Genomic DNA, 10,760 nt, shown 5'->3' with positions numbered 1-10,760 from the left:
CTTCCTGGCATAAGAAGGGTGAATACACTAAAGTCTTTGTAACTGTGGTATAGCTGCCATAAATCTATTGTGAATATAGTCTTTCTTACAAATTAAGAACAGCACACAAGACTTTATTTGGTAACAAGCCTATTGTATCTAATTTTCCATGGTTTTTTAATGTGTTCTGGTTTTTTTATAGTTGAAAAGGAATATACACACTCTTAACAATATGCTAATCAGTTGGCTGAGAAATCACAATGTTTATGTGACTGCATTCCCATGCAGTACTTACACTTCAAAAAATGTCCTTATATCTTAGTTTATGTCTTCGACTGTGTGTCCAAGTTATGTATGTAAACACACAGCCATGCCTGTCAAGACAAGCTGGTCAGTGAGAAAGCAACACTGAATTACTAATGATGTTTTTGTTCTGCTCAGAATTTTTCACTTTGAACCCTAAGATTTTTAAAGCCAGATGTAAAAAATACCATTCATAAAGTACATATTTTCTTACTCTTACATGTCTTCTTTCTCAGCTTTCTCGCTGATACATGACCCCTCTGAAAAAAGGAATAAATACAACAAAAATGTAACTTGAACTTTGTGACATTTCAGATTTCAACTTAAATTTTGCAAAACATATTCTGCAGTTGTAAAGGACTCATTTGCATAAACCAATTTTTCTGCTCCTTTCATATTTCATGTTTTGAAAAGGAAACAGGAAAAAGTTTTCACTAATAGCACAAAATCTGCTAATCATGATACTGGGGAAACTACTCAGATTAGAAGGGCCTGGTTCATGAATTTTCCAATTCCTGACCTGCTGAGAAGGAGCACTCAGAGTGATAAATAAATAAGGATGACTAAGTCGATACTGGTGCTTACAGCAGGATGCTTCCATTTCAGTATAAGGGAGAAACAAAACACCACAGAACAGAGAATGAAGCTGGGAAGGTAATTGCAAACTCCTGTAGGGCAAAGTAATGATTACTTATGGATGAATCCCACAGACTCAGTATGCAGTCATCTGTACAATAATCAGCAATATTCACAGTACAAAACTTGCCTGCACTCTGTTTATGGCAGGAATCTCTCTTTGTACAAAGCAAAAGAACAGATATTACAGATTTGTTAGTTAAGTGATCACTTTACTCTTATTCCTAGTGCTTCTAAATGGAACTGCTGTGATTTCATAAATTTATTAAAATAAATATGTAAAGCAAAATCAGTGAAAAGCAATGTTAATTCTCAGATCTATAGCTTGAGAATCTTTCAAATCCTGTCTTTCAATGTAACTTCACCAGAATTAGCTGTTATTCTCTCTCTTGCTCTTAGAAGTCCCAGTGACAGCAGATTTGCAGATTAGCCAATGCCCAGAAATGCCTGGAATGCCTGGAAATAGCTTTTTCCACTTTTTTTTCATGCTTTTATCAGCCTTTTTATCCTTTAATCCACACATGCACGTATGCCTTTGACAGTCTAAATAATTACAGAATTTTTTATGTGCCTCATCAAAAATGGGGCTACTGGAAATAATTAAATTCTTTAAATCTCTTGGGTTTGGACTGGCAGGCTTATAACTTAATTGCAATCAAAACATAAGGTGAAATGATAGCTGGCTTTCACTTTTACATTCATATGCTTCCCTTAGTTGCTTTTCACAAGTGTTTTGCAGACTCACCTCTTCTGCATTTCCAAAGAACCAAAGGGAAAACACAAAATCAGATTTTGAAGCAACTGTTCTTCTCCATCCCTGGGATCCACAGTCACAGGGAGTTACAGGATTGTCACATACTCCAGTATTTATTAAACAGATTCTTTTAAGCCATTCTGGTTTGATTCTTTTCCCACCCTTCGACATTTTTTTAAACTAAATATAAATCCTTTGACAAATTGAACAGGTTCTTCCACGTATGGAGGAAATCCAAAGATGTCTGCCAAAGTTAATGAGCGAGAGGTTTAGCCAGCTTTTACAGATAAGCACTGACAGTTCATCACTGTTCCACTAAAAACTCTTTGTAACTTAAGTTTCATTTGCACTCCAAATAAAGATAACTTTACATCATCTTCCTCTCCTCTGATCCATACTGTTTCTCTCATATCAATCACTAACCATTTCACTGATTTCTCCTCTGTCAGCTGTTAAAGAGCAATAAGGATACAAAGCCTTGCCAGGCATTTCAGCACAGGGTTGTACTGTGGAATGCACTGGCTCAGTCCAGGGTTACCACCACCCTTTAGCAGCTACATTATTGTTATACAGTATGAACATCTGTATACATCATCATACTGTGTGATACAATATGATACAGAAATGTCCATACAGGAAGAGCAGCAATGCAGGATGCAATATAAACCGTTATGTCATTATGGCTAAAACCTGTGCTGTCTTTTAAGAACTAGACATACTATGCATACTAAATATTCATTCAAAAATTAGTGTCTTGCAAATCTCTCCCCCCAGATCTTATTCAGGCTGAAGAATTGTGTTTAGAGCTTCTGGTTTTCTTACATGTTTGCTACAGTTCTTTTAAAGAAAAGAAAGCATTGTGGACACAGCATCGTGAACAAGTTTTATATATATATCTATGTGTATGTTCTTTCCTAGATGTATATGAAGAGACAGGAAGAGGAAATCAAAGCATCTGAAAATACCAAATTTACTACTTCTTCTTTGTAATATATTGAAGAAAATGCCAACAACTTCAAGAGTAGCAAAGGCTTTTGCCACCTTGTCTTGAAATAGCAATTTTTCTTCAGACTGAAAATCCCTTTTCTTGGGGTGTTCCAAATTGCCTTTTGTTTTTTGGGGTTTTTTTTAAGTAATAATTCCTTTGGGAAAGTAGGGATATTTTAATTCTTTTTTTTTTCTTATCAATGAATACAAAAGACAAAGGGATATCTTAAAAAATTCAGTATAAAACCTACGCCTTTTCTAAAAAACAATCAGCAGAAGCACAAGAAGGAACCAGGCCCAAGATGCCATTCATGCTTGTTTTATTTAAAAAATAGCAAACAGAAGGGGTTTTTTGGTTTGGGTTGACTTTCACAAGAGAAGACCTCCATACTGGCTTGAAAAGTAATAAATGCAGTGTGTCAGACTGCAAATTACATTTGAGGTTTAAAATAAAGTCATTCTTTAATTCATTTAATGTAACATAATTTTCAAGCATAGAAACAGATCTGTCAGGCAGTTACAAAAATGTACATATGTATATTATTCAGAATAATGTGTTCTCATTAAATTCTGTTTCCTTTGCATTTGAATTGGTTTTCCATTTGCTGCTGAAGAGCCTGTTTCTCATTGACTAGGAGAGTAAGTGATATTTAAGCTATTTCCAAAAGCCACAGGAAGTTCAGGCTATTTGTACATTAAAATAATTCTCCAGTGCAAATGAAACCAATCTTACTTTCTTTAAACAGTGTGTTACAAGTCTCTTTGCAAATACAAGAATACTCTTCCAGAAGCTTCTGTGAGCTGGCTTCTGAATCCTGCAGGAAAAATCACTTTTATTTCCACAGGGTCAGTTATTAGTTGGTGTCAGTTAGCTGCAGTCAGGGAAAAGAGGAAATATGAACTGAATTAATCTACAGGGGGAAAAAAAAGTTACTTCAGGAGCAATTAAGTGTGCAGAAAATCATAACTGTGAGTAATGAGAAAGCAGACAGTGTGTCCACTCTTTAAGACAGGCTGTATGATAATATTTAAAGCACTCTATTATGAAAAATAATTTGCACTTATTTAAAATACCTCCTTAATCCATATTTACTAAACATTCTTCCTGTCTCCATCTTTCAAAGACAAGGAAAAAACAGCATGGTATTCAGCCAGCATTCTGATCTTGTGGGTCTAAAAAAAGGGAATAAAACAACTGCACCATTGCATGTGAGGAAAATAGGATTAGGCATTACACAGAGGCAGCACATGAAGCCCAGACATGCAAGTAGTAGTGACATGATCTCAAAAATAACATATTCACCAGATTTGCTCCCTAAGAAATAGCCATCTGACATGAAGGCATCAGGCAGAGGCTCTAAGTAGAAACATTTGGGCAGATCTCTAAAAGACTGAGAAGCTTAGAGAGTTCCCCATAAATTCCTCCATTGTTCAGTCAAAACTGACTTCATGTGTGTTTCAAATCAGGACAAGATCTTTGAGATTTGCAAAGTCGGATTTTCACCCTCTTTTCTCCTCCTTTTCTTGCTGGAGCAATAATTTTAATTGCTCTGAAGGGAGTATGCTGATTAGTGAAGTGCTTGAGATCATTCCATCTTACCCCATTGGATGTCACTGCAGGCCACAGGGCAGGAAATGCAGATAAATTAGGAGAAAGTTGTTTCTCCAGTTCTGGACCCTCTGTATTTATAACTGCCTGTTGTTTACATTTTTTAGGCTTTTGGGGGTGGGGAAAGAAGTCAGGTCAACATCAGCTCCATTCTACATTCTATTAAGCTCACTTAAGCCCATGCCTAAGTGCATTTTAAAGGTTCCAAAACATTTTGTTTCAGAATCTGTGCTCATGTCTCAATAACATAGGGGAAAACTTTTTTGGTTTAAGTCATTTGTCAATAATGTGAGATGACTTTAATAGTCCAGTACAAAAGTCCATCTTAACAGTCTTTTGAACTTCTGCAAAGTGCCTGTAAAAATAACTGTAAATTTAATGAAACAATTCTATTTATGCATCACATAATGCCTAAAAGCTCTGTAGGTCCATGCATTTTCACTGGAAAGGACACCCATCATTAGGTTTGTAAATATGAAACAAAAACCTGCCTGTTGCAAGTAGAATGTCCCTAGAGGCCCTGTATGCAGTCATGGCTGTCACATTCCTTCTCTCCACTTACAACAAAAATTTACAGAGAAAAACTCAACTGGAAGGGAAATTCATTTTACTATAGAAAGAAAAAAAATTGCATAAATAATTCTTTTGGTTATGGCAGCAGAACCAGCTCTGCAAATAGGAATATGTTATTGAAACAGACAGAGGGCAAACACAGGCAAGTCCTCTTCTGCTTATAATATATTGTTCTCATCTGGTTTAGTTTCATTGTGTCTTGTGTATTACTGACTGTTGACCAAAAATACACTGGCATAAATTCCTATTCAAACTGTGCTCATTCTTTACTGTTGTTCCAGAATTTGCACAATGCATTAAGCTACTTTTGGTGGGGAAATCCATTTGGTGGAGGTATAAAAACAATAAACTACAAAGAAAAAACAATTCTGAAATGTCACAGAATCTTAATGGATGATATAGAAAACCTTTGCATATTGTACTCTTACCTCTTTCTCACCGTTACCACAAATTTCAAAAGAGATTGGTAAGCTTTCATTTATTGATGTAAAATCTATTCCAGATTTTACAAAACCCAATGGAGTGTGTGTCCATTGAACTAGATGATGTATACACTAGGCAGTTGAAATATGAGATGGGGATAATAGAAATGTGTGAAATGGGACAGGGAGGAATTTTAAAAATCCTGTCTCGTTTTTTTCCTCCATTCCTCTTGGTGGAGGCTTTTGCCATCTCATTTGCCTGCTGATGAGGGTCAAAAATTACTTTCTTTGATTAAGTGAGGCTGTAGACCTGAGATCAAAGATAGGGAAGATAAGCCATAACTCTGGAAGTCTGACATGTAGGAGCAGTAACAAAAGACACAGCACTTCAAGCACTTGTACCATATCACTAAGTGGTGTGTAGTACTTAGTCTTTCTTACTATGTATCTTAGAAGTCATTTCAAAACAAGAATACTGAAGAATATCATCTTTCACCACTGTTCATATTGGAATGCTCCAACTCACACTTTGTTATGGCTTTGAAATATTAACCCCTTCTTAAAGGCCATCAGGCTGTATTCCACAGTCCTTTGGAGCCTGCAGCAAGATCCAGAAGGACAGCAGTATGCTTGGCAGCATCAGGAGAAGCACTGCTAGCAGGCTGAGGGAGATGACCCTGCCCCTCAGCACTGCTGAAGCCAAACCTGGAGTGCTGAGTCAACTCGGTGCTGGGTTCTCCAAGACATAGACACACCACAGCAATCCAGCAAAGACCCACAATGATGATGAGGATCATCTGACATTCAGAGAGAGCTGGGACCTGAAGAAGAAATGCCTCAGGGGGATGTTACCAATGTTCATAATACAAGAAAAACCTTTTACACTGTCATGGTGGTCACAGACTTCTGCCTAGAGAAGCTGTGGAGTCTCCATCCTTGGAGATACAATAAACCCAACTGGATGCAGTCCTGGCCAATCTGCTGCAGTTGACCCTTGTACTAAATTTTGCCCTGGACCATGCCATAAAAGGAGACAAGCTGGGATGCAAAGCATAGAATTACAAGCATAGTTCTTTTAGTCATGCGCATGAGGGATCCCCTTCAAACCAGGGCAGGCATTCAGGTGCACATTTCACTTATTGCTGCCTAACAAACACACACTAATATTTACCAATGATAGTAAAACTTTGCAAAGCAACTACATTTCTATGATGTCATCATCCACTTGCTTCTCTATTGATCAGATGCACCCAGAGTCAGTCTTGCTATACTTACTTATCTATAGTGACAGACAGTGGGAGGGTTTCAAACACATGGTTAGAGGGGCTAGAATGCTGGCATTATCTTAGTTGCCCAGGAGTATCTTTTATTCTTCATGGACAGTGATTAAAATTCCAAGAAGCAGAGTCCTTATCTTGGGAACCAGGTTGTCCTTCTTACAATAAGCTGGGGTTCTTTAGTTTGCTTGCTTAAGCATGACTGTTCAGTATCCAATGTAAACTATACATATGTTTTAAAGAAATATACCATTTTAATACAATTTTATATTACAACAATTAATTGATATAACAGATAGGGAGCGAGATTTTCCTAAGACCCCTCTTTGAGCAGGAGTTGGACCAGATGATGTCTAGAGGTGCTTTCCAGCCTCAGACATGCTGTGATTCTGTGAGCTCAGGGAGGGAGATGATCAGTAGGTAGATGTCAGCAAAAACGTCCCTGGCAGTCAAAGCACAATGAGGTCGTGTTATTGTCAAGAGAATATATACTTCCACTAAACATCTTCTTAAACAAGCATGGCCAGCTAAGCAAGATAGGATGGCAAAGTATAAGCACAATACTGTGCATGTACTTCCATGCTTTACCCATAGAAAGCTGAGCCTTGAAAAGGAAATGTCCCACTGTTTTATGATCTCAGGTTAAAGCATTTCTTAAAGTAGCTTTATTCTTTTTATTACTTTTCGCCTTACTCACATAAAATACAATCAGATATTTTCTATGGACTTTCTTCAGTGTTAGCACAATTCCTTTGGAAATCTGTCACCAGTATGGCACTATCAATGCATTTATATCATACATCTTTCTGGGAGCTAGAGGGCAATGGCTTCCCACAGAACATGGCAGGAGTTTCTGGGAACTATGCTTGAGACAGTGAGAAGGAGAAAGGGAAATGGCACAATATTAGTAAATATTAACTTTCTGACAGATGTGCAAATTGATCATGTCCATTTGAAGGGGTCTGTTTCCTGTCCTGCAAGAGGCTTCCTGATTAACAGAAGCTACTTTCTAGGTGTATAAATGGCTGAATAGAGAATACTTTTGCATTCAACCAAGTATTTTTTAATGTCCTTGAACAGTCAATCATGATGTACTTTTGAGTATATTCCCTAATCACACACAAAAAACTTCAGAATTTTGTTCATAAGCATCTCTTAAAAACTTCAATATTCAGTACCCAATCTTAACACTGGCTGACAATATAAAAGTCCATGTCAGTTTGTACAGAAATGCTTTTCTCAACAAGTAGCTCTTCATAAAGACTCCTAAATGCATGAAATGAGCCCAACTCTTCCAAAGGAGCAGCTCTGTCACTGCCTTTCTGTGGAGACCACAAGGCTTTTGTAGAAGAGAGAGCTGTGGCAAAAGTTTCCAAACATTTCATAGACAGATTTAAAAGTATCCCATTGTAAAAAATGAAACAGATGCAGCCTTGCAATGGAAAGTGACAGTTGTGCTGTGTCATTAAATAATAAGGAAAAAAGCAGAGGATCGTTTCTTGATTAGAATCTGTGGTAAATATACAACAGACAAGGAGCAAAGAAGATAAATAAAGGATTAGACATCTAAGGAGTCCTTTCAAGTATAAATCTCTATCATAGTTCAGTTAAACATGAAATGCAAATACCAGCATGTTGGAAATCCTGCTCCACCTAAAAAGATAATATGTATGTGTCTCCTCAGGCTGTGCTGTGTTCCAGGGCAAAGTACAAACTGCTGGTCACAGAGGATGTCGTGACTCAGATACAATTAAATGTAATTAGGAACTGGGGTACCTCATTGCAATAGCATACCCCAACCAAATATAACATATGCTCTTATTCAGGAAAGTACTGTCCAATGTCAACACTGATATCTTCATCAAGCTACAACTTTTATATTGTAGGGCTAAAAAGTAACATCTACACAACTTGTTTTCATTTTAACAATAATGGAGTAAGGATGTCTTGCAAAGTCAAGACAAATGCTTATCTGGGAAAAAACAAAAATTGTGTTGGGCATCTTTCATGTATTTATCTTAGAGTGACACTTTCTTCTTTAACTTCAGCATGCTGATTTTTTGTATCTGACTTATCAAATCATATTAAATTCAAAACTTGGCTTTCAATCATTTTTCAAGTTTTTTAGGTCTGGCATGCTTAGTCCCATCCACAAGTTATATCAACAGTACATTCGAATATTCTGCAGCTCTATTCTAAATTAGAGGCTGGGACACTGAAAAAACTAGATTCCATTGGAAACTCTTTTCAAGTGTGTCTGAAAGATACAGTACAGCCAAATGCAGAAATGAGGAAAAAAGTTTAGAACAGGCCTAAAAAATATTTTATCTTTCAGACAGCTTCAGCACTGGGGTGAGCACCCTGTCTTCCACCAACCTCTACCATTCAGGGGAGCCCAAGGAAATCCAACAAGTTTGAGAAAGTGTAGCAGCTGTGATAGGAAGGAGGAATGGTGGGAAGAAAGGAATTTCCCCATGTTTGCTTAATTCTTTGTCTTCTTGGTTTCTTAATACCCCAATCAGTAGTTAAAGGTTGCAATTGGCAATAAAATAAGTCAAACTCTCCAAGTCAAGACTGTTTTGCCTGTAATACTTGGACATTTAGTAATAATCCTCGGGATCTGGCACAATGTATTACATGCTAAACACTGCACTATGCCTATATTAGTTTACAGAAATAGAGATTTATTATTTGTGTACAGTAGCAGGCTTGTTATGAAACTGTATTTTTAGCAGTTGTCCAGTAGTAAATGTAGATGTTTAACAACAATCACAATTGCACAGTGTGGAACTGCATTTAATTATATATCACAGAAAAAAACTGACAGAATTGCTTTTTACAAGAATCTCCTATTTTCCGCTACTTTGTAAGACATTTTTACATGGCTTGTGAATTTATTGATTTTTATTTTTTTTTAAACTAAGCTGTCCTACACCAAACATCTACCTCAGATGTGTTTCCTGTAATTAAAGCCAAAACACTCAATAGCCTCCAAATGTGAGGTCTAGGAAAAAATATATTGTATTGCCTATGTTAAACAACTCAAACAATACAACAATTGTATTGCCAAACTGACTGGAGCATGGCTGGTAAGATTTAGGAACTGTGGCAGTGTCTAGACTAGACAAGAAGGAAAAAGAGCTGAGAAACAGAAAGTGATGAAACAAGAGAGAGATATGGAGAGATATGGAGAGATATGGAGAGATATGGAGAGGGATGGGATGGGATGGGATGGGATGGGATGGGATGGGATGGGATGGGATGGGATGGGATGGGATGGGATGGGATGGGATGGGATGGGATGGGATGGGATGGGATGGGATGGGATGGGATGGGATGGGATGGGATGGGATGGGATGGGATGGGATGGGATGGGATGGGATGGGATGGGATGGGATGGGATGGGATGGGATGGGATGGGATGGGATGGGATGGGATGGGATGGGATGGGATGGGATGGGATGGGATGGGATGGGATGGGATGGGATGGGAAGGGAAGGGAAGGGAAGGGAAGGGAAGGGAAGGGAAGGGAAGGGAAGGGAAGGGAAGGGAAGGGAAGGGAAGGGAAGGGAAGGGAAGGGAAGGGAAGGGAAGGGAAGGGAAGGGAAGGGAAGGGAAGGGAAGGGAAGGGAAGGGAAGGGAAGGGAAGGGAAGGGAAGGGAAGGGAAGGGAAGGGAAGGGAAGGGAAGGGAAGGGAAGGGAAGGGAAGGGAAGGGAAGGGAAGGGAAGGGAAGGGAAGGGAAGGGAATACTTCATGGGCTGAAGACTCTCAAGATTGCAGCCAGAGCAGAGACAATAGGACTCATGGGGTAAGACAGAACAAAGAGATTTTCAAGGAAAGAGAAAATGGAGGAGCACACAAGGTCTTCTAACAGATAAAGGGCTTCTGCAAAGTGGATAAAAAGGAAAGTAGAAAAATATTTTCCATGCCCAAGGTGGCCATGGACTGAGAATAAAGACACACCATAGGAAAGATTAAAGCTATACCACAATAATAATAATAAAAAAGGTATCAGTAACAGTGATAGACTGGGATAGGCTGGATATTCTGAGGGAAAGCATCCACAAATGAATCTCTTGGCTGTTCAACACCAGAGGATAGTCTCTTAGAGGCAGAGATGAAACTTGTGCAAAGAATGTGCCTATGAAAATGTTAATTAATTCAATATCCAAGTACGTGGCAAGAGCATGTCTTCTCTCTTCAGAAGCTACTGTGACAG

This window comes from Zonotrichia albicollis, chromosome 1 (assembly GCF_047830755.1).
Source record: "Zonotrichia albicollis isolate bZonAlb1 chromosome 1, bZonAlb1.hap1, whole genome shotgun sequence".
NCBI lineage: Eukaryota > Metazoa > Chordata > Aves > Passeriformes > Passerellidae > Zonotrichia > Zonotrichia albicollis.
Note: the sequence above shows the minus strand (reverse complement) of the source record.